Source organism: Meriones unguiculatus, chromosome 4 (genome assembly GCF_030254825.1).
Source record: "Meriones unguiculatus strain TT.TT164.6M chromosome 4, Bangor_MerUng_6.1, whole genome shotgun sequence".
NCBI lineage: Eukaryota > Metazoa > Chordata > Mammalia > Rodentia > Muridae > Meriones > Meriones unguiculatus.
Window position 1 is genome coordinate 107,446,791 of NC_083352.1, and position 27,944 is coordinate 107,474,734.

General features: G+C 45.4%; 1 long non-coding RNA gene across 1 annotated transcript; it reads left to right on the plus strand.

Moving 5' to 3' along the window:
• The first annotated feature begins 258 nt into the window (after positions 1-258).
• Positions 259-26,987, plus strand: LOC132653518 (uncharacterized). The gene is made up of 3 exons (XR_009591249.1): positions 259-447; positions 22,021-22,193; positions 26,422-26,987. It is a non-coding gene; the product is annotated as an uncharacterized LOC132653518 (long non-coding RNA).
• The last annotated feature ends 957 nt before the right edge of the window (positions 26,988-27,944 follow it).

A 27,944-nucleotide genomic window follows, 5' to 3' on the forward strand; every position in this document is an offset into this window, starting at 1 on the left:
GAAGCAGAATGTCCTCTGGGGCAAAACACGGCCACAAGGGCGGAAGAAAGAACTCGGATAAAGGGTCAAAGGTACTGTTTGTTCAAGCTCTGCTCGCAGTGTTCTTTCTAGCATCTTCCTAAACAATACATAAAGAACAGTAGGAAAAAATAATGTTAATTTGTGAAGTGAACCTGTGTCTCTCTCTACCGCTGCTGCCCTCCTTCCCAGGTCCTTGTGATGCCCACGGCTGTGCTGGCTGCAGCGGGATGTGTCATCCCATACCCGACCCCTCGAACGTTAAGTTTTAGGGCGGGTCATGCACCGATGTGGTAGTCGCCGCAGAGGCAGGAAAACATCACCGACATCCCGGAAAGATGGATTTAAAATCTCATGGCAGCCAGATGCTGAGGAAGGCCGTAGGAAGCTGTGTGCTGTCTCCAGCTTGGTTTTGCTGTATTTCTGAAGGTAGATGGAAATGGATTTTTGGGAGGCTGTGGGAATTAACAGTGTTAGAGGGATTTGTGGCTGAGTCTGGTCCAGTGTCTAAGGAAGGATCAAAGCTGCTGGGGGAAGGTCTGATGGATTGAGATTTTATTGAAAATACCAGGATGGATGGACACAGATATGAATATGACTTTCTTGTCTGAAAGTTTTAGCCTTCCCCTTGGCTTTTCCATTATTCCTGTAGAACCATGCATGATGGAGTTACTTTACAAACATTTGAGGGTAGGGACGAGAATCATTCTTCAACGACTCCCTCTCCACCCCCCCCTCCCCCCGCTGTGGCAGGGTTACAGCAAGGGCCCTCTGTGCCTGGCAGTTGTGAGTAACTGTGATCCGAAAGGGAAAATGTACGTATCCTGAGGTCCCGCATGGGGACCATGTGGGTAAATAGCATGACCAGCCCAGGATCTTTGTAGCTTTCACCTCCCTGCTCCTCATAATTGTTCCCAGTGAGTCATATCCACTTTCGTGAGTTTAGCGGCTGCCCTAGGTAATTTTTACATAATATTTATGAAACCTTCCCGTAACTGTGACTCACTGCCATGCTTCTACTCAGAATTTTGTTAAAGCCTTGCGTTTCAGGGAGCGATGGCAAGGCCTTTCAGAGAACTCAATTAAGGAAGGCAGGTGAATGCCTGCAGCCCTGAAGCCCAGTGATGGATGCTAATCTGTCTCCTTTATGTTTTCCCCTTTATTTGTGGAATAAAAAAAGCAATTCATAGAACACACTTGTCAAAATCCTCACAGATGATATGAACGTGTAAGGCAAAGCTGCAAGTTTTCTGCCTCTTCCCTCCCACCACTCTTGGCATACAAGTAACCATGGTAACTGTCAGTATATTCTCCTGGGGCTTTCCATATGAATCTGTACATCTTAATTCATTTAGTGAATAACCGTTATGTCTTCCATGTAATAATACAGGCTCAGCATGGATATATAGGCTTAGAGATGTCAAATAATCCATCCAAATTTTTTGTATGTGTGTATGTCTACCTATCATCTGTCTGTCTGTGTATATGTGTGTGTCATTGCAGGGATGGAACCCAGGTCATCAGGCTTCAGCCACAGGTGTCTTTACCCAACCGAGCCATCTTGCTGGCCCCTCTGTACATATCAGAGGGCAAGGGGCATCATACAATAATCCCACGAGCAGTGAAACCAAACTGTAAGTTGGTCACACATACAGTTTAAGAGTTTGGGCCTTAGAGGACAGATACCTCTTCCAAGTCCACAAGCCTACAAAACACACAGCTGGTTGCCTTTGGCTCCTCCCAGTGTCTCCATCTTCCCATTCTGTTCTGCAGAGCTCAAACTTGCCAAGCCTGCATGACCCTGTGCTCCAATCCTTTAAAGTTACCTCTTTCTGCATACACCTGTATGTATTCATATGTGTGTATTTGCTTCACATTTATTTATTTCTTGTGTGTGTATGTACACAAGCACACGCGTATATGGGGGTCACGATGCAAGTGTAGAGGTCCGAGGACAACTTGCTGGTATTGGTTCTCTCCTCCAACCATGGGGATCAAGCTCTGGTCGTCAGGCTCAGTGAGTCTGCTAATGAATTATCTATCAGTCAATGAATGTTCACTGGGCTGAGTATGTCAGCCCACCCCAAGTTAGAGTCATCTGAGGGAAGGGACCTCGACTCAGTAAGTGCCCCTCCAGACTGACCTGCTGATGGTTTCTTAGCTGATGGTTGATGTGAGAGGGCCCAGCTCACTGTAGGTGGTGCCACTCCAGGGAAGGTGGTTCAGGGTTCTAGAAAAGAGCAGGCTGAGGAAGCCAGGAGGAGCAAGCCAGCATACTTCAATGGCTTCTTCATTCCCTGCAGCCTCCAGGTTCTGAAACTCAAACTCCTGTGTGAGCCCCTGCCTTGGCTTCCCTCAGCAATGTAAGCCAAACCTTTCTCCCTAAGCTGTTTATGGTCATGGTGCTTTATCTCAGCAATAGAAACCCCAACTAAGACAGTTGCAAAGGAAGCTGACACATAATTTCCTTCAATAAGGCTTATTAGAATGAGACGGTCTCAAGTCCATGGTTGGACTTTGAAGTGAGAATGTTAGATGGAAACAGTACAACACAGGAAGATCTGAACATACTGGGGCCTGAAAAAGAAGAAGATGCTTCCCCCTTAAAGTCTGGAGAGGAGTGAGAGTGAGTGAGTGAGTGGATGAGGGAGGGGGGAAGAAACACACACACACACACACACACACACACACACACAGAGACAGAGAGACAGAGAGACAGAGACAGACAGAGACAGAGAGAAAGAGAAATGAGGCCCCATCATGGCTTGAGCATTTGAAATTCTAAAGCCCACCCCAAGTAACACATTTCCTCCAAAAAAAAAAAAAGTCAGATTTTCTAATCCCTGTCAAGTGGTGTACTCCCTAACGACCAAGCATTCCAATCTATGAGCCTATGGGGGACCATTCTTATTCAAATTTTCATAGTCTGGTCTTTCCTGAGGATCAGTTCAGGCTTTGCTTGTAGTCTGGATGCCTCATGATGATGTTGGGTCTTTTTGGGTTATCTCCTATGTAGATAATATCTGTCTGTCTGTCATTAGATTTTTTTTTTTAAATCACCAGTTGAGAAGTTGTTAAGTTGTTTGATTTCTACACTTTATAGGAATTAACTTTCCCTTACACTTAAAAAGACAATTCATGTGGAGACATTTCAGGATGGGCTGAATACCAATAAGAGGCCATTGTTTTCTGTGTCCTTTCTGCCCTGGACCCCATTGGATCAGGCTTCACGGCGAAGTCATTCACACTAAACTTCCCATCACCAAGCTGAAACTAAACTTATTTGTTATCACAGAGGTCAGAATTAGGGAGATAGCAGCCACATTTCCCTAATGGAATTTTCTCTCTGACTTAATCCTTACATTAAAAAAAGTCAACCTGAAGTAATCAGTGCTGACAGTTATTTTTCTATTGTTCTGTCTCTGTTTCCATACTTACAGTGAAAATAACTTTGAAATGATTAATCTATTTTTGTTCTTTGTTTCTGCTCTCCATTATTATTATTAATTATCACTATTTTATTTTTTTCATGGGTGTTTTGCCTGCATGGATGTTTGTGTGTTGCCTGTGGAGCCAAAAGAAGGCATTGGGCCACCTGGAACTAGAGTTACAGGCAGTTGTGAGCTGACTTGTGGGCACTGGGAATAAAACCCAGGTCCTCTGGCAGGGAAACCACTGCTCTTAACCATTGAGCCATCTCTCCAGCTCTACTTTCTGTTTTCCTCAGCTTATAACACCAACCTATCCTTGGTTCACTGAAAAACCTGATTCTATTTTTGTGGAGTGAAATGCTGCCCACAGCCTCGAATCACATATAGATCTAATAAAAATATCTATTTTTTTTTATAACTTTATCCTTTGATGGATCACAGATATCCTTGCTCCTCATCAAAATCTCCGGCTAGACTCAGGTCCTTGATGATTTTTGCCTGAGCTAGCCTTTGAGGGCTGTCGAATGATAATGTAAGCACAAACATAAAACCTGCCTCTTCTTTAATTTTTTACCAGTTGTCAGTTAACATTTGTCTTTTCATTAACCTTTTTCTTTTGTTGTATTTACTCACTCACTTCTCTTTGCTCAGGGGCACAGGCTTGGATTTCCACTCTCTCTGATGTTCCATATTTCATATTCTCTTCTGTCCTTAATCAGTTGAGTCCTCAGCTGGTCCCAGATTTAGCCAGTGTGAAGTGCTCCTTCCACATGCTCTAAGCGTGACCTAAGTTAATCTCATTCCTTTTCTGCCCTAGCCCTGAAATCAGCCACGTCTCTGAAGAGTTATTACCCTCAGTGAGGATGTTTAGAGTTCAGACTTGGGAACAAGTGTTGCCTATGGGCTACCTGCTTCCAGACCCTTTCAATAAAAACACTTCTGTGTGTGAGTGAGTCTCCTACTCCACTGCATCCCAGTCCGGGTTTATATCTCATACTGGGACTTCTCAGAGTGAGCAAAACATCATATATATCATCTTGGTGTAAAAGGCATCCTGACATGACTCTGGGGAAAAGGGGCCATTTTAGCTCACCAATAGGAACCTTGCCATGGCTATTGCCATCCTGTGTGGCTCTATTGGAGAAGCCCTTTAAATGCCTCTTGGGCTCAGCTTCCTTGCCTTCAACACCAGAGTCCTGTCTTGTTCTTTGTGACCCCGTTTGTCTGCTCAGGCAAGGCAGACACCACAGGGGCCTTTAAAATACATTGTTTTTTTGCAGAATCAGGGTCATCACAGCGGCTCAGCAGGTAAAAGGGGTTGCTGCAGACTGACCACCTGAGTTCTATTCCCCCAAATCATGTAAAGGTGGAAGGAGAAAACTGACCCCAGAAAGATGTCCTCTGACCCCCACCAGTGTGCTGGGGAATGCGTGTTCTCCTACAGCACACGCGTGCAAATAACAACTGAAACATACAAATAGAAGGTATCTTTGCAAAACCCAGCATAAGGACTCAGGCTCCCCATCTCTCCTGAGTCAGAGACAGCCATCCAGGTGGAGACTGGGTACAGCCACTTTTTGCTCTTATTCTGGAAGTCATACGCTTTTCTTGGAGCTCTGGACCCTCTCAAGCTTTCCCAATGTTTTTAAGATACCACTAAAATCCCTTCCACTATGCACTCAGCCGCGTACCTCTTTGCCTCCGCTCCCTTTGGGGTCACCTCTGAATGCATCCTGAGGCTGCTTATCCCCCAAGGCTATTTCATGGCTGGTTCCTTCCTTCCTTTCTCCCTGGTGGGACCTGAAACATTACCTTTGAAAGGCTTTTCTGGAACCTTCACTCCAAGGCCCGATGGAGGCTGTTCTCTGTTTCAAGAGTCAACGCTTGCATTTCCCAGAATGTTGCAAGATGTTCCCGAAACAGTCACGATTTTTAAAAAAATTCTATAAATTCACCATTAAATAAATTATATATAAAAAACAGAAACAAGGAGCATTTTATTGCTTCACATAGATTTATTTTATAGTATTTATTTGTGTGTGTGTATGTATGTATTCTGCATTGAGAGGCGCATAACTGTGGCACAGGTGCATGCACAGGTGTTGTGTATTGAGACAATAGATCAGGCCACAAGGAGCCTCAGAGTCACCTGTTTCCACCTCAGCTGGGATTACAAGTGCATCACTGAGCTTTTTAGAAAATTGTGTTTAGTATCATGAGTGTGCGTGTGCATGTGTATGTGTGCACGTGTGTGTGTGTGTGTGTGTGTGTGTGTGTGTGTGCATGTCACAGCATGGTCAGACAATATCTGTTGCACATTAGTCCTCTCCTTCCACTGTGTGGGGCCTAGAGACTGAACTCAGGTTGTGAGGCTCACATGGTGTAGTGGCTTGAAGGGAATGTTTCCCATAGGCTCAGATATTCCAACGTTTGGTTCCCAGTGGGTAGTGCTGTTTTGGGAGGCCTAGTTGGTGCGGTCTTGCTGGAGGAAGTGTGCCGGTGGGGGTGTGCTTTGAGATAGTCTTCGCCATCTCCAGTTGCTCTCTCTGCCTCGTGCTTACGGTTGAGGATGTGAAGTCTCTGTTTGCTCCTCTGGCTGCCATGCCTGCTGCTGTTTTCCATACCTACCTGCCACGGTGGGCTCTTGTTCACAAGGAACCGTAGCTAAGATAAACGCTTTCTCCTGTAAGTTGTGGTGTTTTAAAACAGCAACCTGGCAAGTGCCTTTCCCACCAAACCATCTCAGTAGCCCTAGGCCTGGCTTTTCCCACGGGGCCTGGGGCTGGAACTCAGGTTCCTGTCCTCAAGGCAAATACTTTAATGTCTGAGCCATCCCCTAAGCCCCACACTTAGTTAATATGAAAAGGTGTGCATTTCCGTGTGACAGAAAAGCCATAGGAGTGTGTCTGCTCAACATTCCTTCCCCAGTCCACATCAGCAATGTTAAATCAGCAGTTACAGAAAAGTCAAGGAAAGCGCTCTGAATTGGGGTCTTCCCCAACCCAAAGCACTTCTTGTGAAACACCCACCAAGACCTCACCAATGGACCTGCCCCTTCCAGAACTGGTTCTCACACAGCCCTAACTTCTGCCACAGCTCTCGGCAGTATTTTAAACAAATTTGCTTGTGCGTGACCCAGGAAGGCATCTTTCCACCTTCCTGCTGTCTCATGTCTCACACCTGCAGTGGTGGTGTAAATAGATTCCCACCAAACAGTCTGTTTAATGCAAGCAGCCGGAGATTCCCACAGCCGTTCTGGAAGAGGCCGATCACAAGTGCTTGTTGAAAGGCTCTGGTGGGTGAAGATTCTAGCTAAATACTGAGCAGTTAATGAGACAGAGGAGGGCGAAGTTTGGGGGTAAATTGGAGTTCTAAGATTTTGGGGTAGGGGGTGGAGTTATCCCGGGAACTCTGGTTGTCAAGGTAGGTTTGAATTTCTACTTGCTGTCCCCCTGAGAGGAATTCAGTGCCCTAAACAGTAACATTTTTCACTTTCTATGAAAGCACAAATGCCAATAATTATAAATAGAAACGTGCTTTAAAATGTGGCCTTTTGGTGTACCCACCGAGTGGCCACTTCTCTCACAGCAAGTGAAAGTGCTTTGCCTGCAGCTTTGGAAATGTTAGGGCATGGAAGGGTTACCAAGAGAGCCATGCGCTTGCCCCTTCCAGGGCCTGGATTCAGGCACTTGGCACCTTACACATTTTCAGTGGTGCTCCTACAGACAAACATATTTATGACTGTGTAGGAGTGGAAAGGTACACCTACCTCTTTACCGATTATGATGGTCAGGACCCATGTCCCAAAACTGAAGGGCAGCCAGAGATAATTATAGAAAAGTTAGTTGCAGCTTAACATGACATGGTTACCTCACAGGTGAAGACCTAATGCCCCAGGGAACTTGATGTGTTTGGGTTTGATGAAGTGTATGTGGCTGTGGAGAGAGATGACAACACTAAGGGTCTAGTCTGATGACAACAGACTGAAGGGATCCAGCAGGACCCATTTGTTTAGATTCTTCTTTCCCCTCTTTGTAGTCAAAGTCCTTTCTCTTTCATCCATGCAAGTGGGTTTCCCAGGGAGAGAGGAGAAAGGAGACAGGAGCCTCTGGAACTGTTATGGCTTTCTGTGACCTGCCTTGAGGAAGAACTTCCTTCTCCTTCTCCTTCTCCTTCTCCTTCTCCTTCTCCTTCTCCTTCTCCTTCTCCTTCTCCTTCTCCTTCTCCTTCTCCTTCTCCTTCTCCTTCTCCTTCTCCTTCTCCTTCTCCTCCTCCTCCTCCTCCTCCTCCTCCTCCTCCTCCTCCTCCTCCTCCTCCTCCTCCTCCTCCTCCTCCTCCTTCTCCTTCTGTGAATATCAGCCCCTGAGAAGAAATTGGGCAGCAGCCTGCATCCAGATCTACTCGCTTCCATCATACCTGCATCACTCAGAAAAATTTTGGCCGAGTGCCAGCTCTGTGGCACTCCACAGGGTGTGGTGGAGAGCATGGCAGCTGGACCTCTCCTCGGGTGGAAGGTGTCGCTAGCTAGGGTTCCACTATTTCTCCATTCTGCAATGGAGGCTTCGGTTTGTCCTCCATACCCACCCTCACCCCTCTGCATCTGCTCCCGGTCTCTGATTGGTTCAACCAGAGAGAGAGAGAGGTGTGAGCCAGGCTGGGATGTGTGAGTGAGGATGGCTGCCTCCCTGTGCCTGTCAAGAAGACAGTTCTTTTCAAAACAAGTCTTCCCTAGGTCTTTCTCCCAACCTTTCTCTTCTTTTTGTCAGTTCCTATGTCTTTGGCTGCCTTCCACATCCCATCTTGTAAATAATGCCTTTGTGAATAAACTCTTTGAGATGATGGCAGTCCAGCAGGCCCATCTGTTTTCTTCTGGGGTTCTGACTTGGTTGCACCCTGGCCCTTGTGTACAGTGAAGTGTGTATTGCCATGGCAGGATTTCTCACATTCAAAAGCATTCACACATTTCTCCATCAAACTCACGGTGCCTAGAGAAGAGTGAGTTACAGCTTAAGATTTCTCCGTGAAGGGCATTATTCATAAGGCTTTTTTTTTTCTTCAATATAAATCTTCTGACACACGGTATAGTATGAATTATTACGAGAAATTGTTTCCCACAGTGAATATATTGATAACGCTTCTCCTCCGCATGAATTTCATGATGCTTAATGAGAAGTAAGCCTTAGTGTAGGCTTTCCAATTCTCCCCTCGTAGGGCTTTTTACACAGGTAGAGTTCCCCTTCTTGAGTCAGAGAAGTACATCATTAAGCCTCATTTCCCAGGCTCATTTCTCTCATAGTGCTTGTCTCTGGTATGGATTCTCATGTGTGGTGAAAAAATTTGACTCCTGACAGAAGGTTGTCACTTGACTGTGCCTATGGGCAGCTTTACTCCCGTCTTGGCAGAGCTGTAGCAGAACCATTTGCGTCTCTGTGGATGAGATGATGTCATATTCTTACGGTTCCCATAACAATTAATTAATTCTACTTCATGCTTTGGACTTGCTCTACGGATGTCACAGAATAGGGCTTTAGTTCCTGAGGAAAGGAGTTGACAAATTAAACCAAAGTGTCTCCCAGCATTATTACATTTGTTCTCATCTCCTTGGCCTGGGTGGTGGTTGTTATTGTTGTTGTAACTGGGTGTTGTCCACATGCAAAGGCTTTTTTACTTCCCAAGCTACTATATGCCAGACCCACACATTTTGGAGATTATAAAAAGTAGAACATAGTGCAAGGTTTTCATAAATCTTTTCACTTATATAAGGGACACACACTTTCAAAAATATGCTGCTTGGGGTGGACTCCTTCACTTCAGTGGTATAGTAACCTCAAATGCAAATATGGCCCCACATTCCTTCTGTCATGATATATTTAAAAATGGTGCCACGCATAACAACAGATCTTATAGGAAAGAGTTTTATTCAGTGGGAGTGGAAAGGGAGTGAGAGAGGCATGGTATATGGGGAGGGTGCAGGAAAGAAAGCGGGGCAGAGAGAGTGCAGAAGAGGAGAGAGAAAAGGAAGTAAGAGGCAGGGGTCCTTTTATCTTGGGCCCCTGACAGCGGAGATCAATGATGACATCACAGTGGCTAAGCAACCTAGGAGTGAGCTAGTGCATTGACTTGACCTGTGAACTAATGCCTTCTTCTTCCCAAGCTCCACCTCTCCTCCCCTCCCTCCCACCCCCAGCTGAGAACTGAACTCAGGGCCTTGTTCTTGCTAGGCAAGTGCTCTACCACTGAGCTAAAAACTCCCCAACCCCACATCTCTCCCTCTTAACATTTTAAAAGTTTATTTTATCATTTGTGTGTGTGCTGGGTGGGGTGGGTGGGGTAGTCATGCAAGCCATGACATGCATGGGGAGGTTAGAGGGGAACTTTGTGGATTGGTTCTCTCCTTCCACTTAACATGGGTTCCAGGGACTGAATTCAGGTGATGAGCTGTGTGCACGAAGAGGTCATCAGATCCTCTATGTATCGAGTGACTTTTGCTTTTCTATCAGACAACCCCTATACTTCAATGGCTTGTAAAAGTGTGTATTTTTTTTTTTCTTGCCTATGGTACAGGCAACCTCACTCCATGAATGTCTTCTTCCTGGGACCCAGGCTGAAGAAGTTGTCTCTCCCAGGGACATTCTAGGATGTCAGAGATAGGAATCCAAGAAAAGAAAATGTTAAAGCTTCTTTATTGGGCATGGAAAGATTCTATTTGTTTACATCTCATTGCCTGGAACATGGTGCAAAGTGTAGGGCCTGGGGTCAGTTCTCTTGAAAGGGGTGCGATCTGTTCCCTCTGGATAGGATGCCTAAGTGAGTCCCATGCTATCAGGCAGACTGTATATGTTTGTGACGGGAAAGAGCCAACAATGAGGATCACATGTCTGAATAACACATAGTCCTTCCTCTCCCTCCTCCCCCAAGACTGGCATCTTGTAAACCCCTGCTCTCCCTGTTGTCGCCATGGCAAATCTCTAGTTCTCATGTCTGGCCATCTCCCTAGAGATTCCGCCGCCACCATCCAGGAGATTGTATCCAGCTCTTTTTTTTGTCGAGATCTGCTTCCTACCCCATTGCTAAGTGTCTGGCTTTAGCATTTCGTTTTAATCACAGTTGCGATGACCACATAAGTAGTACAGAAAGAAAATTTAATAATAATAATAAAAAATAACAGTCTCCTTTGCCCCCAGCAGGGGTCATTGCAGTAATCTGTGTATTGTATAGTGTGTGAGATGTCTGCCTACTAATTCTTACATTCATAAAGCATATGGAAATGTTTACTTTCTACATGTGTTTTAGTGTAAGTCTAATAATACCGCAGAGCTGATTCTGCAATTTCTTTTTTTTTTCTATCTTGGAACTCTTCCCCAGTTGTATTATTACCTGTGACTATGGGGCATTCCAGGGCATTGCTCTCTTTAGATTATTCCAGAACTTTCCTGGTGGCTCATACTTGTTTCCAAATTCTCAACTCGGGGCATTACTAGAATGCATTTTTTCCTATGTGTTTTGTCTCACGTTCTCTAGGGCAGATAGATGTATGATGGCCACGCCATGTTGAAAACTTAATCGAGAGCTGAACTTTCCTCCAAGGGGATTTTATCCATTCACACTGGCAGGATGAGAGGGACCCTGTCACCCCGCCTCCCATGTGCTCAGTAACATTGGATATCTTCCATCTGTTCAGTCTGGACCATTCTTCAGGTGGGAAACAGCACTTCATTGTGTTTTATTTAGTTGTTAAAGGTTTCAAAACCAGATATAAACTTTCCTTTTAGATGAACTTGGTGTGTGAGGAAAGACAGGAACATCTGAGAGCCGAAGTTCTGCACCAATGCCTTGGCCCCTGTCCTCTTTCCCCAAACTCACTGGCTCAGTAAACTCTTTTGTCATATAGAGGCAGTCACAGTTTGTTAGAAGTAAGTTCCCAGTCACAACAAAAGAAAGAGACCACCACTCCAACTGAAGTGTTTGGACAAGACAAACTTTACTCTTTCGTGGAATAGGGATCGCAAAGAGACAGAAGTGCACTGGAGTTTTATTCTAACTCAGGTGGGGACTGTGTCTTTTCCCCATTGTCTGGGGTCAGATCTCACAGTCTTGAATAATAGTTGGCTAGTCTGAAAAGAATTAATGTGAGGGAAATGGGGAGTGGGGTGGGGAAGAGGCCATAGTCCAAGGACAAAAGCTTCACAGACTCAGGCATCAAATTCTGGGGATGCAACTTTGGGCCTTTGTGTAAACACAGGTTTTACCAGGTTGGGGGTGGGGTAAAAGGTTTGCGTAAAAGTCTTAGAAGGTGGGGAAGACAAAGAGATTCGAATTTCTTGTTCTAAACACAAGTATGGTGTTTCATAGAAGAGATTCACATTTAGTGTCTTTTATTGGTTGACACTGGGGGACATCCCTGGGGCAGGGCCTGACATTTCGTCAGTGTCATTCAGTGAATGGGTGTGTCTTCATCCCAGCAGGGAAGACACAGAAGCTGCTGGGGCCCTTATGCAGTCTAGCCTTTGTGTCCCATGGTTCCTCAGATCTCAGCTTTTGACCCAATTAGAAAAGCACTCAACTAGACTCCCCCAGAACCCATGTAAAAGCAAGCACAGGCAATCGCAGAGGGGATAGGAGTTAGCTGGCCAGCCAGTGTAGGCATGACAGGTCTTGTCTCAAAATAATAATGATGATGATGATGATGATGATAATGCAGAGCTCTGCACCTGCTCCCATCCATTACTGGATGAAGTCTCTCTGGTCTCTTTAATGACAGTTCTGCTAGGTTCCTGTTGTTATAATAATGATTGTTATAATAGTAAGATGCAAGATAGTTGATCAAAAACTCAAGTAACAGCACATGCTGGAGAGGTTGTGGAGAAAGGGGAACCCTACTCCACTGCTGGTAGGAATGTAAACTTGTACAACCACTCTGGAAATCAATCTGGCGCTTTCTCAGACAACTAGGAATAGCGCTTCCTCAATATCCAGCTATAGCACTCCTACACATATATCCAAAAGATGTTCAAGTACACAAGGACGTTTGCTCAAACATGTTCATAGCAGCTTTATTTGTGATAGCCACAAGCTAGAAACAACCCAGATGTCCCTCAGTTGAGGAATGGATACAGAAATTGTGGTACATTTACACAATGGAATACTGCTCAGCAATTAAAAACAAGGAAATCATGACATTTGTAGGCAAATGGTAGGAACTAGAGAAGATCATCCTGAGTGAGGTATCCCAGAAGCACAAAGACACACATGGTATATACTCACTTATAAATGGATGTTAGATGTATGATATAGAACAATCAAACTAAAGTCTGTACACCTAAAGAAGCTAAGCAAGAAGGAAGATCCTGGGTAAGATGCTCAATCCTCATTCAGAAAGACAAATGAGACAGACATCGGAAGAGGAAAAAAACAAAACAAAACAGGGAACAGGACAGGAGCCTACCTTAGAGGCCTCTGAAAGACTCTACCCAGCAGGGTATCAAAGCAGATGCTGAGACTCATAGCCAAACTTTGGGCAGAATGCCGGGAATCTTATGAAAGAAAGGGGAGATAGAAAGACCTGGAGGAAATAGGAGCTCCACAAGGAGAGCAACAGAACCCAAAAATCTGGGCCCAGGGGTCTTTTCTGAGACTGATACTCTAAACAAGGACCATTCATGGAGATAATCTAGAACCCCTGCACAGATATAGCCCATGGCAGCTCAGTGCCCAAGAGAGTTCCCTAGTAATGGGAACAGGGATTGTCTTGGACATGAACTCAGGGGCTGGCTCTTTGATCACCTCCTGAGGGGGGGAACAGCCTTACCAGGCCACAGAGAAAGACAATGCAGACAGTCCTGAGGAGACCTTATAGACTAGGGTCAGATGGAAGGGGAGGAGGACCTCCCCTATCAGTGGACTGGGGGAGGGGCATTGGAGAAAAAGAGGGGAGAGAGGGGTTGAGAGGGGACAAAGGAGGGGGCTACAGCTGGGATATAAACCAAATAAACTGTAATTAATAAAAAATAAATACATTTAAAAAGAGAGCTATGGAGACTGGCAAGGTCCTCTTCTCAGGCAGGTACCTGGTGGTGCTGGTGGCAGGTGATGACATCAGAGGTTGCTAGGTCCCTGAAAGGCAGGCTAGTGGGACCGCCTTTAAGCTAACACCTGTCCCAGAATGCAGGTAGCACAAACTGTAGATTGAAGCTTTTGTGGCTGGATTGGTGTCCCAATCCCTCCACTTGAGGTCTTACAGCCAGGTTACAGATTCTGAGGCGAGATGGGACTGGGGATGAGGAGGTGAGAGTGAGGGATGGATCTTGGGGATGAGGGACAATGGGCAGGGAGAGACTAGGGAGAGGAGAAGGAGGGGAAACTGTAGTTAGGTGTAATATATGAGAGAAGGATAGAAGGTGATTAGTGTGCGTAGGTGTCATTGGGCACTTGACAGGGGGACAAGAGTGTCAGATTGTAAATGACAAGAGGACAGCATGTCTCAGCCTCAGCCCTCTGCTCGGCAGGCAGCACTGCCCATCTGGGTGTGTACCTATCAAGTGCAGGCGTGCTCTTTGTGCAGAGAATTCAGGACTCAGAAGGAGAGGCACTGGAGCTCAGAGAAGCTTTAGAACTCAGTCAAAACACGGAAGGCAGAACCCATCCGTTTGAATGGTTAATGGCTCGTGTGACAATCCTCCCAGTGTGGGACAGTCTGACCTTTCATTTTAGATAGTATATAATTATTAATAGTTTTCTCCCAGGCAGCAACAATCACTTCTTGTTCCATTCAATTAAATTAAAAATTTTGGTGTACTGAGCATCAGGTCATTATCGGATCATAGAAGCGCTGAGGCGGACAGACGTGGAGGTTTGGGTGTTCCCATTAAAGGGGTGTGTCTGTCTCATCAGACTTGGAGTATCAGGGAAACGTCAGATTTTGAACGCTGGTTCTTCTTAAAATCCATTCTTGTTTTTCTTTCCGAATTGGTTTAAACTTTCAATTTAAACTGTTATTTATTTTATTTGAGGTAGGGTCTTATGTTGCCCTGGCTGGCTTGCAGCGTACTATGTAGACCAGGCTGGCCTAAACTAAACAGGGGTTTTCCTACATCTGCCTGGAAATTTGTTTATCAATTTGTTTGTTTATTAATTACCTGGAATAATGGATGGTTGTGCGCTGCCACGTGAATGTTGGGGATTGAGCCCATGTCCTCTGCAAGAGCAGTAAATGCTCTCACCCCTTGAGCCCTTTCTCCAGCTCCATTTTGAAGTTTTTGTTTTTTTGTGTTTCTTGAGAGAGGGTCTCCTCTTCTTATCACAGTGACAAAAGCATCTGACAGAAAGCAAGTTGATGGGGGGGCTTATGCTTTGAGGGGAAATAGGGGACAGGGAGGGAGGGAGGCAGGAAGGCAAGGCAGTCTGCCATATTGCATCTGTATGGGGTGGTAGTCACAGGGACTGAGGAATACTGAAGCATAGCTCCTCTCCTTCTTTCATATTCAGAAGAATTCTTTGGGATCTCAGCCCAAGAACTAGTGCTGTCCACATTTAGAGTGAGTTTTCCTACCCCAGTTAACCTAACCTAGAATAGATCAGCCTTGATCTCCTTGGTGATTGTAGAATCTTTCAAATCGACTATTAACCACTGAAGGTTTAATTTTAGCCCATGCTGGCTTAGAACTCTCTATGTAGCCCAGGCTAGTCTTGAACTGGCAGTGATCTTCCTGCCTCAGTCCTCCAAATACTGAGATTACAGGCATGAGCTACGATATCCAGCTAAGGGTTAGTTTTCTAAGATAAAGGATGAGGTCCTTTTTTTTCCTTCTGCTGCGCCATGGTGGAAACAGCTCAGACTTCCAGCTCAGCTCCAATTGTCTCAGCTCTGCCTCCTGGTATGTGGACCCAGACAGCTCTGCCTTTCTGAGGCCCAGACTCAGCATCCCTATAACAAGGATGGCTTCCATGTTGTTGAGGAGAGTAAAGAGATAAGGAGAGCGAGAGAGCTGCACGATCCATCTAAATCTCCTCAGATGGCATCACATATGCCTACAACAGACACAGCTCCAGTGTGTGAGCTCTGGTCACTGCCTCTGATGCTGGTTCCTCAGTGGGGCTACATGTGTGTAGAACTGCTGGATTGGATGCTATCCTAGTTATGGTTCTTGCCATGACAAAAGCCACTTAAGGAAGGAAGGAAGGTTCATTGTGCCTCCCCCTTGGAAGAGATATAGACCATCCTGGTGTGGAAGTCATGGTGGAGCAATTATGAGGCAGCTGGGGGCATTGTATCTGTAAGGTGTGTGTGCATGAGAGAGAGAGAGAGAGAGAGAGAGAGAGAGAGAGAGAGAGAGAGAGAGATATGCTGGTGCTCAGCTCACTTTCTCCCTTTTATTTAGTCCAGGATCTCAGTCTGTGGATGGATGTTGCTAAGACAGTAGAACTTCCTACCTCAATTAGCCCAGTCTAGAAAGTTTCTGCAGGTGTGCCCAGAGGTTTTTCTCCCAGGTGATTTGTGTATCTTGTCAGTATTACAGTCAATATTATTAACCATTCCTTCTACTTCCTGCTTTACCTCCCAGATCTTCCTGTCCATCTCTCACTCTAGGGCCTAGGCTTGTCATGATGCATATTTTACTCTTAAGCTATCTGTATTGGTTTCATGGGGGACAAACTCCCACAATCAGTTTGCTCAAAGCAATACGGCTCAGGAAGCAGAAATCTGAAATCAAGGTCTGAACAGGCCATCCCTCCAATGAAAGCCTGGTCTGTAGTGGAGACCCTCCCTTTTCTGGCTTCTGGTGTGGTCATCAGCTCTTGGCTTGTGACTGCACTGCTTCAACCTTTGCGCTCTCTCCATCTTTCTTAGGGGCTCCGTGTCCCTCTCTTCTCCTATGTTCTACCAAGGGTGTTTTTCATCAGGAGTGAATTCCTGGTGAGTATCTTAGCATAATTACATCTCCAAAGACTCTTACACATACAGAAGGTTCTGATAAACATGAAGTTCTGAGGGTGGGTGGGGGTACTGTATCGCTGAGCCACCTAAGTAGCTCCTGGTCTCAGGGACAGGGCTTGGTTGCCATGGCCAGAGTTCATGTGTACCTTGGGGATGTGGCTGTTTCTACATCAAGTGATAATTATGCTCCCTATTTCAGGTACATCAAGGCTGCGAGAAGATGAAGTCCATTTATCCCACACCTCCACAGTACAAAACACATAGAATGGATGTGTTATCTCCTAATGCACTCACTGAACTATACACACACCTGCGTGGGGGAAACCTGCATTAAGTTATTACCAAATGGTAAGGTTTGGCTTCAAACAATTTGCCATTCCAGTGCTGAAATTAGTAGTGAGTAGGTTTGCTGCTTTCTCACAGTTATTTCGTGGTGCGAATGGAAACATGAGGACGGGGAGCAGGAGATGGGGGAAAGATCTTAAAGTAGAACAAGGATATTAAATAAGTAGAATAAAGTAAGTAGAATAAATAAGTAGAATAAAGATCTTAAAGTAGAATGAGGATAAGAACTCATATTTTATTCTACCAAGAATGTTTCTTATAAGGAGTGAATTAGCGTCATTACGTCCTCAAAGACTCTTACAAATACAGACGGTTCTGAAGGACATGGAGTTTTGAGGGGTGGGTTGGGGGTACCATATCACAGGACAGTATATCCTGGGGAGCACAGGATAGGCAGTTTCTCTTCTCACAGTCCTGTCACAGTTCAGCCCGCCAGAGGCTCCGACTTACTCAGTCTCCTTGGCTCCTTGGCTAAGCATCTCCTGTGTTTAACTGAAATAGAGCCTGATAGTCTCAATTTAAACCCAGCTCCTGGGCTATAGAATACATGCTATGGAATGCATGCATTTTCGTTCTATAGTTTTTACAGAAATGAAGCTGAGAGCCAGGAGTTGACCTCCTATCATAAATTCCTCCCTCCCTCCTTCCCTCTTTCTCTCCTTCCCTCCCTCCCTCCTTCCTTCCTCCTCCTTCCCACTCTTCCTCCCTTCATTCATTTCTAAGGTATATTGTGTCTTTATCAAAATAACATCAGTAACTTCTCCACCGGGGCCTACGGCCTCCTTGTCTAAAGGCTGTTGGGCAGGGTTATAGCACTAGGTGTGAGCGCTTACCTGTGTGACAGGCTTTAATTCCAATCAGAAAAGGGTTGGTCACTTCACCCCCATAACTGGTTTGCCACTAGTGTACCAGTGGACCCATCTTGCCTGGCCAGTTGGGGTTGCTGCACAGGGAATATCTCTTTATTAACCATCATATCACTTATTGGGCATCTTCAACATGCTGACCACTGGGTGTAAGCTTAATGGGAACTGACCCCTTTTTGTTTTCACAAGGACCCGATGGTAGGTATAGGTAGATACAGGATATAATTGTCCTCATTTTTATAGTGGAGGAAACAGAGGTTCAGAAATCTGAAGTGATTTGCCAATTTGTCCTTAGTTGGAGGACAGACAACTTGAAATGAAATGCCAAAGCAAAATAAAATAACAACAACCCCTCCTTATTTCAGAATCAAGCTTTTTAGCTAAAGCTGTTGAAAACAACAGTACAGTTTACCGTAAATCCACAGGTGCCGTTTAGAACCCATGGCCCTGAAGAGGGTCACATGGACTGTTGTCTGTTTTGGGAATGGATCCTTAGCCATTTGGTGCCTCAGTTTCCCTGTCCGTAAAAGGGCATAAGAGATACTTTCTACCTTTGGGCATGGGAAGGAGATTTAAGTAAGAACATAATTAAGTAAGTTAGTGCATGTAAAGGATGTGGAGTCATGCCTGATGCCCACTAAGGCCTCGGCACAGATAATTTCTTGGTGCCAGGCTGTCACCATCCCAGCCTCACCATAGTGTTGTTCCCAGAAAACCAAGGTCCCTGCTGTCTGTTAGCACCGACTCCAATGGGAAGAGACAAGAACCGAATCTTTAAATTGTGTTTTATTCATAGGTCTAGTCTCTGGGAAGACAACAGGTTCGCACCACAGAAGATTCCTTAGGTCTCATCTTCAGCTTGTCCGTTATTCAAGGAGGAGGAGACAAAAAGCAGTCAGTCCTTCTGGATGGAGTTCAGTCCTGCCCTGCTCCCTGCCCAACCCCCCACATTAGGTCAGATTCCTCTCACCTCACCATCTCCTCTGCATCTCCCTCATCATTGTTTCTCTACAGACCTGGGTCTGATGTACTCAGGGATGGTGACTTTGGTTAGTATCTGTTGGCATCAGGCCTGTGTCCTCCATGTGCCTCCTGTGCTGTGGAGTTAGCTCAGAACAAAATCATTAAAAGTGTGTATATGATGAGTATATACAAATGAGTATGTGTATAATGTGTATGTACAGATTCCTTTCTATGATATGTTGAACAAATGCTTGCTTATAATAGAGAATCACTATGTCCTATACATAATATATCCTACATATAGCATATCCCATATATAATATGCCCTATGTATATATTCTATGTAACAAATACCACATACCATATGCCATAATACATATGTACATACATACATACATACAAATCCCTACACAATATATCCTGTGTATAATATGACCTATATATAATATGCTCTACACATTACATATCTGTAATATATCCCACCAGAGTAAGCCTGTTAGAACACACCTACCCGAGTGCTCTGAGAGCTTTGACAAAGAACCACACACCCAGTCCTGTGACCTTCTGGGTCTTGTTTTTCTTTGACAAACAGGAAGATTAAATCTGCCCTTGTAAGTCTGTTGTTGGAACCACATGTAATGGCCCCAAAAGCCCAGGACACAGAAGCTTCAGATGTTGTGAATAACACTACAGGTACTTTTGGAACAAAGGGTACATTGAAAAAAAAAGATAATTATTATTATTTTTTAGCAAAAGAAGGAAAAATGCCCCCATAGATGTGTTTTTTTTTTCTTCTTTGAAGTTCTTTTAGACTATCAGTGTGAGGTAAAGGGGCACTCCATGAGAGATGGTGAGGAAGGAACATTTCTGCTCATCTCCCAAGGCTCTTCCAGCTTTCACACACACACACACACACACACACACACACACACACACACACACACACTTCCCCCTCCAGTACTGCAGATTGAACCCAGGGCTTTGTACGTGCTAGCCAAATGCTTTACCATTGAAGAACAGCTGTAGCCCTTGAATTGGGAGTAGATGGAAGCTGCGGTACTGAGTTGCTGAAAAGGAGGCTGAGCTGTGGTCTCGGCCCCAGAATGCTGCAATTTGCCTAAGCTTGTACATCCTGGCCCTTGATACAGCTGGGCCATTTTTGGTTAAGTGTTTCCTGTTGTCACAGTGGTGTGCCCTTGCACATGGGTCTGTGCAGAACCAAAGCACCCCTCCTTGATACCAATTAACTCATCCAGTGCTGCATCATCTGGAACATTCCTGGACTTCCTGGTGGTTTGGGGAAGTGAGGCAGAAACTGTTGCATCCTGTGATAGCAAGTATCTCATTACTGACCTTGGTAAACAATGTAATTGAGATATATATATATATATATATATATATATATTACTATAAAATCCATGAATTTTAAGTGTATAGGCAATGATCTTTAATAACTTTATTGAGTTATGCCACCATCACCACAATCCAGCTTTAGGACATTTCTATCACTCCAAAAAGGTCTCATTTGCTTGCTTACCATTGACCCTAATTCCCACCCAGTCCCAGGCAACCACTGATTATTGTTTGTCTGATTGGAATCACTTTTTCTAGAAACTCCCAAGGAAGAGAATTACTTAGTGTATTGCATTTGAGGTTCATCCACATTAGAAACCTATTAAAATTTTTTTTAATTCTTAAATTTTTATTAATTATAGTCCATTCACTCTGTATCTGAGCTGCAGCTTCCTCCCCCCCCACCTCCCAATCCCACTCTTCCTCCCTCCTCTCCCATGCCCCTCCCCCAGTCCAATGACAGGAGAGGTCCTCCTCCCCTTCCAACTGACCCCAGTCCATCAGGTCTCATCAGGACTGGTTTCTTTGTCTTCCTCTGTGGTCTGGCAAGGCTGCTCCCCTGTCAGGTGGAGGTGATCAAAGAGCAGGCCAATCGGTTCATGTCAGAGATGGTTCCTGGTCCTATTATTGGGGAACCCTCTTGGACACTGAGCTGCCTTGGGCTACTTCTGTGCAGGGGTTCTAAGTTATCTCCATGCATGGTCCTTGTTTGGAGTATCAGTCTCAGAAAAGACCCCTGGGCCCACATTTTTGGATTCTGTTGCTCCCCTTGTGGAGCTCCTGTTCCCTCTTGGTCTTTCTATCTCCCCCTTCTTTCATAGGATTCCCTGCACTCTGCCCAAAGTTTGGTAATGAATCTCAGCATCTGTTTTGATAACTTGCTAGGTAGAGTCTTTCAGAGGTCCTCTGTGGTAGGCACCCATTCTGTTCCCTGTTTTTTCCCCTCTTCCGATGTCTGGCTCATTTGCTTTTCTAAATGAAGATTGAGAATCTTACCCAGGGTCCTCCTTCTTGATTAGCTTCCTTAGGTGTCCAGATTTTAGTATGTTTATTCTATATTACACATCTAATATCCACTTATAAGTGAGTATATACCATGTGTGTCTTTGTGCTTCTGGGATACCTCACTCAGGATGATCTTCTCTAGTTCCTACCATTTGCCTACAAATGTCATGATTTCCTTGTTTTTAATTGCTGAGTAGTTTTCACCTTACACACATCAGAATGGCCAAGATCAAAAACTCAAGTAACAATACATGCTGGAGAGGATGTGGAGAAAGGGGAACCCTCCTCCATTGCTGGTGGGAATGTAAACTTGTAGTACCACTTTGGAAATCCATCTGGTGCTTTCTCAGACAAATATGAATAGCGCTTCCTCAAGACCCAGCCATACCACTTCTAGGCATATATCCAAAAGATGCTCAAGTATACAACAAGGACACTTGCTCAACCATGTTTGTAGCAGCTTTATTCGTAATAGCCAGAAGCTGGAAACAACCCAGATGTCCCTCAGTTGAGGAATGGATACAGAAATTGTGGTACATTTACACAATGGAATACTACTCAGCAATTAAAAAACAAAGAAATCATAGAAACCTATTTTTAAGACACATTTTATTAAAAAAAAATTATACGTGGGGGGGGTATGTGCATGTGAGAACAAGTGCCTTTGGAAGCCAGAAGAGGGCATCAGATGTGAGCTGCCAGACATGGGTCCTGGGAACTGAACTTGAGAGCAGTATGCACGCTTAACCACTGACCCGTCTTTCCAGCTTCTGGTGTTGTAGGGTAGAGACCCAAAGACCACTTAATGAAGTGGAAGTTTCTGGTTTCTTTGGAAACTCAGTTGTGTCATGTTTTTTGTTTTGGTCCCAAGTGTGGGATGTGGGAACGTTTTTCCTCTGTGGAAAACAGATCCCGTGAAGAGGGCATGTGATGTTGACCAGCTGAAAGCTGCCTCGTGTGAGGGATATGGGTTTGTGAGCTGCATAACATCCTCGTGTGGACTTTGAGCAGGGTTAAATCGATGCCTGCAGACTGTGAGACAGCGCTCTCTGCACCTCTGTGCTTTTGCGCTGCTACGGTTCACATCCTTCGTTGGTCTTTGCAGAGAGAAATGCTCCAGAGAACTGCTCGGGCTGCTTTGGCAGAGTTTTGCTGCTTCAGTGGACTTGTGCCATCTGGACAGACTCTAGCTGCTTCAGTGGAATCATTCTGATGAGTGATGAGTGTTGCTTCTGCTGCTGCTTTGCCAGACTGCTGGTATCCTGATGACTGAGTTTGGTAAGAACCCACCAACCCTTATCAGTAGTAGGAAGTAGATAAAAGAGATCTACAGCCCCTTTCCCTACTAGTCTCCTACCTAAGCTGGAGGCGAGGAGGTTGGAAGGGAGGCAAAAGTGTTTAAGAACCTTCGATAAAGTAGGTGTTTGAAAAATTTAAGCCCACAACTTAGCATAAACAAAGTTTAAATTGAGAGTCTGTATTAGTGGCTGGTGACTGCCTGGAGAGAAATACTTCTCACAGAGAAGCCTGGAATGTATTTTACAGGGAGCTTGTTAAAGAGAAAAGAACATAGAAAAGCTACATACATCTTGGCTGGCAGTTGCAGGGGTAAGTAAAGCAAGCAAGCAGTTTAACTTTTTTTTTTTTAATTTCTAATTTTAAAAATTTTGCTTAAACATTACCAGATAAATAAAACGGATGTATTTGTTAGCTATCTAGGAATCACTGACTATATTTCAGAGAAAGTAAAGGAATACTACAGCCTTCAAGAATGGGTGGGTGGCTTGTGTGGACTAAGCTTACAGAAGAGGCAGGTGGGAAGTGTTTGGAAGGAGAACTGAAAATGGAGCAGAGTGGGCTGTGGCCTGGATGCCCGATTGTTTTGAAAGCAGCACTGTCTGTCTTTTGTTGGTCTTCCTCTCTTGCCCTCTTGTTTACACAGGACTCAAAAACAACAAACAAACAAACAAAAAACAAAAACAAAAACCATGCCAGCCACAGCAATCTGTTCAGAGAGTGGAATGTGATGCAGCCTGCCTTTCCCTAAGCACGTGTTCCATTTGATAGTAGAAGGACCATGATGGGGAAGTTTGGGAGAGGGTCTTTGGTTTTCTGCTGAAGCCAGTGTGCTGACAGAATTCAGTGTCCCTGAGTATTCCATCAGTTATTATTATTATTTTTTTCTTGAAGGAGCAAATTCCAGACAAGGAGCAAATTAAGGAAGGTCAATTTGTCATGCTTTGAGGGTTAATGCGCCATGGTGTCGAAGGGATGGTGGCAGGAGTGGCTCCAGATGAGGCAGTGAGAACATAAGGCTTATGTTCTTAAGTGAGTGGACCAGTAAAAAGACACACACACACACACACACACACACACACACACAGAGAGAGAGAGACAGAGAGACAGAGAGACAGAGATAGAGTGAAATAGAAAGACACACACACACAGAGACAGACAGATATATATAGAGAGAGACCAGCTGAGAACCAAGCATCCAAACACATGAGCACCAGGTGGGGGAGGGGGTGGGAGTGGATGTCAGGGGAACATTGCAGGTCTACCGAGTGAGAGGGACCTGTACCAAGAAGAAGCCAAAGGAGAGAAAGGCATCTAGGGATCTAGAGCAAGCGCTGGATGACATCACATCAGTCCTTAGATACAGAGAGCTTAAAGAATTCCTCTCTCCAACTGCAAGGCTCTTGACTCATTTTCAAATACATCGAAGCTGTCAGAATCTGATTGGAGAAAAACATGAATGTGGCATGCTGTCTCTTGTTCCTCAGCATGTGGCACAAGCTCTTATTTCTTACTGGCTTTAGAACGTACCAGACAATTTGCTTGATTATTATTATTTTTTTTTAATCTATAAAGGTTCTCATATAGCCCAGACTGCCTTAAACTTGGTATATGGCTGAGGATGACCTTGAACTTGCTTCTCTGTCTCTACCTCTCAGGTACTAGGATTTCAATGGTGTCACCACACTGAACCTTTTGGCAAGGGTGACGGTGGGGCTGGGTGAGTTGGAAGTGCATTGTTATGAGAAAGATTGTGGGTATAGTTTCTCCTGGGTGCAAACTGCCTCACCTTTGCAGGATTTTCTCTCTTGTACCATACCTTGCCTGCCTGCTGTCTTGATGTCAGTCTTTCTGGAGTTTTCTGATGGCTTTTTACAACTGGCAGAGTCATCTAGAGTGAGTGACTCAGGATGCACTGTGCTGGTGAGTCATTGCCATGCCTGGAATGCCGGGAACTCATTTGCTTCATTTTACCTCAAACAAGCTGATACCGCATAGACAGATGCTGCTGAAAGCCGGGGGAAAGATGATGAAGATAACTCCCCAAGAAGGACAGCTCAAAACGATTTCATTTAACTATTAGTCTTTGGACTTTCCGAGGCATTTCCTTTGGCCTCGAGAGACACAGTCAGTACATTTTGCTTTGCAAGGAAGCCACCCTCGCTGTGATTGATTTTCAGCTGTGAGAAATTGTCCCATCTTGCTCTCATGTCTCTGAAAAGGGAGGCCTTGCTGGGCTGAGTGTGAGTCTCAGCCTAGAGCATCAGTGCATTTGTTAGAAATGCAGAGTACCAGGCCTGACCCAGTCCCTTGTACCAGAGTCTTCATTTCAGCAAGGTCCCAGGGTTATAGCCCTCATTTATGTTTGAGAAGCTCCAAGGGGCATGCATGTGCTGGGTGTAATGTGGTAATTGCTCTGTGTGTGTGTGTGTGTGTGTGTGTGTGTGTGCACCCAAACCTGCATGCATACACACACATACACGTGGCTCTCAGAGGAATTCACTGTAAGCCAGCAAGCATGAGGATCTGCCCATCCCCACCTCTGCAGCACTGTGATTATAAGCACACACCCACATACCCAAGGTTCCAGGGATCGAACTAAGGGCCTTGTGTTTACAGATCAGGTGCTTTACCAACTGAGCTCTCACTCCGGCCTGTGACTGATGACTCTTAAAGAAACTGGAAGTAAGGACTAGGGAAGTCAGTTAGTGGGTGCTAGGTGATGAGCTAAGTGAAGGGATCCCCCGTGGATCACGTTCTTGAAATATCTCACCAAACACTTGATCCGGCTGCTAAGATCGTGCCAGGTTTTCATGATGAGGAGACAGAAATTGCCCGCCTCGTGCTGGGGGAAAGGCAATGAGGAGCAGGGGTGGGGTCGAATTCTCTCTAAACCCCAGGGCATGCTCTGAGTCTGCAATGACCAGGGGTGTGCCATGCGAAGGGGTGAACTTGGAAGAAGGTGGGTCCTCCTCAGCACCCCTCTAGCGTTCAAGGCGTCCTAGGAAGAGGGAAGAGGGGAGGGGTTGGACGGATACTGACAGTCTCTTGTTCCAGCGTGGTGTGACTATGTGAAGTGCTCTCCACAAGCTTGTTATGTTTGGGCCTTTGAGCCCCAGCTGAAGGTGCTGTTGTAGAACCGTCTGGAGGTGGGATGTAGCTGGAGGAAGTGAGCCGCTGCCGGGTGTGTGAGCCTGGTATGTCACTTCCTGTCCTCGCTGCCTCCCCGTCTGCGGAGATGTCAGCAGGCAGCTGTATGCTCCCACTGCTCCGCCGCTCCGGAGCCTCCCTGTTGCCACAACTTCCCAACAAAGACAGAGCTGTTCTACTTCTGTTTCTGTTGCTATGATAAAGCACCTTGACCTAAGCAACTGGAGAGAGAGAGAGAGAGGGTTTATCTGGCTCACAATTCCAGGTTGCAGTCTGTCAGCGTGGGGAGGTCAAGGAGGAAACAGCTTGAAGTAGCTGGTCACATGCGATCAAGAGCAGAGGGAGGATGAGTGAATGCATGCCTGTCCTGGAGTCACTTTCTCTTCTTCTATACAGTCCATCACGCAAACCTAGGGAACGGCACTTTTAGGCTGGATACACCCACATCAGTCCATACAAGATAATTCCCCACAGACCTGACCAAAGACCCATGGAGACTCTCTTCCTAGGGCATTCTGGATCATGTTAAGTGACAAAGCAAAGATCAAAGATTGTAGCCCTAAGACAGAGAGGCAAAATAAATCCCTCTTTAGTTGCTGTGATCAAATAGTGACTAGAAGGAATTTAAGAGAGGCCCCGAAGAATGGAGGATGCTACTTCCTGTCTTTCACTCTAGCCTCTGCCTGGGTAGCTTTCCTACACAGCCTGGACTCACGGGACGAGGGATAGCGCCACCCGCTGTGATCTGGGCCCTCCCACATCAATTATCAACTAATAAAATGTACCACAGACTTGCCTACAGGACAATCTGGCGGGTTATTTTCTTAACTGAGTTTCCCTCTTGCAAAGTGACTCAACACCCTGCCTGAGAACTTCTCATGAGTGCTGGTGGTCACCTTTGAAGTTGGACAATCCCCCCCCCCTGCAGAGCCTGAATCCATTGTTCCCAGTGGTGCTGGTGTGTGCATTTTGCAGAAGATTTTGTGAAGGAGAGAGGAGAAGGTTTTCTTTTGTTTCACATACAAAAAAGCCCCTTCATCCCTTTTCCCCCCTTTTCCAGAGACAACCTCCATGGAACCCTCTTGGCACTAGTCCGCAGGCCTTTGAGATGCAGCCTCCCGCCAAAGTTCTCTCATCCTCCAGCCAAGAGAAGCACATTTGTTCCTGACGCAGGTGGTGGAGAGACAGAAGATTTACGAGGCATGGCAAAGGAATCTGATTGAAGTCTTTGCTGGCTGAGGATCAAGAATTCTGACATATCTAACAAAAAAATGGCAGTGACAACTGCTTTTCTAGAGATAATGCTGTCCAAACATTAGTATTTCCTGGGGTTGCCACAGCACCCAGAACAGACTGTGTATAGTTCTTCCAGCAATCTTGGGGTCACCAAAGGGGAGGGGAGTGGTCCAATGTCCTGGAAATGCTGATGGTGATTCCAAATTTCTACTGTTGTCTGACATCCTAAGTAAACAATGTCTCTGTGTAGTCTGCCTTTTAAATTTTTTGTATGGTGCTTGGGGAATCAACCAGGGTCTGTATGTTCTAGGCAAGTACTCTTCCTGAGCTACACCCCTAGCCCCCTCTGTTAGTTTCTGTGAGATAAGATCTCAGTCTAGCCCAGGCTGGCTTTGAGCTTGTAGTAATCTTCCTTCCTTGGCTTCACAAGTGCTGGGATTACAGGCATGACCCACCACATTCTAATTCAAATAAGTGTGTTGAAAATGGTACTTAAGGCCAAAAGCATATGTGACCTTTGGCTTGGACTTCACTTTTCTTAGCTATAAATCTGGAGTTTTCTGAGAACATCGCAAATAAAGATTACGAACTTTGTTTGTGGTCAGAGCACTGCCTCACAGCGTCTGCTGAAAGGTGATTCCACAACACAACATGGTTGATGTGTTTGACAGGGTCTTATTCTGTAGCCAAGGCTAGCCCTGAGTCCACAGAGATCCTCCTAGCTCAGCCTCCCATCTGCTGAGCTTGGAGATACGTACTACCACGCCTGATTTGGCAGATGGTTTCAACCAGTGTGCACAGCTATTTTTCAGTCTACCTCAGAAGTCATTATGGTCTCATTTCCAGAGATAAGTTGGTCAGGTGAGAACAAATACAATCATCTCAGCTGAAGCCCAAGATGCATGGTATTGCCCGAAGCACTTCACGGTGCTCCTGGTATCTCGGGGGAGCAGAGGCTAAGCCTGTTGCTCCACACCCTGCCTTGCACGAGATGCCCAGCCGCAGAGAAGCATACAGCCCCAGATCGATGTCTGTGGTGCCGAGACTGAGAAACCCTGGTGGGATGCAGTGCCGAGGCTCCCCAAGGCTTCTCCAAAGAGTGACCAGGGTGAGCAAAAGCATGCCAACCACAGGGTAGGTGTTTCCTGAGACAGCGTCTCTTACTTAATTCGGAACTTGCCAATTTGGCTAGACTGGCTGGCTGGGGATCAGAAATAACTAATATACCCACCAAAACATGAGGACCCGTGGAAGAATATGTTTTCTTGGTCGGACTTGAACACGTACTCTGTTTGTTTGAGACAGGGTCTCCCTATGTAGATCATACTAATCAGGAATTCAGAGATC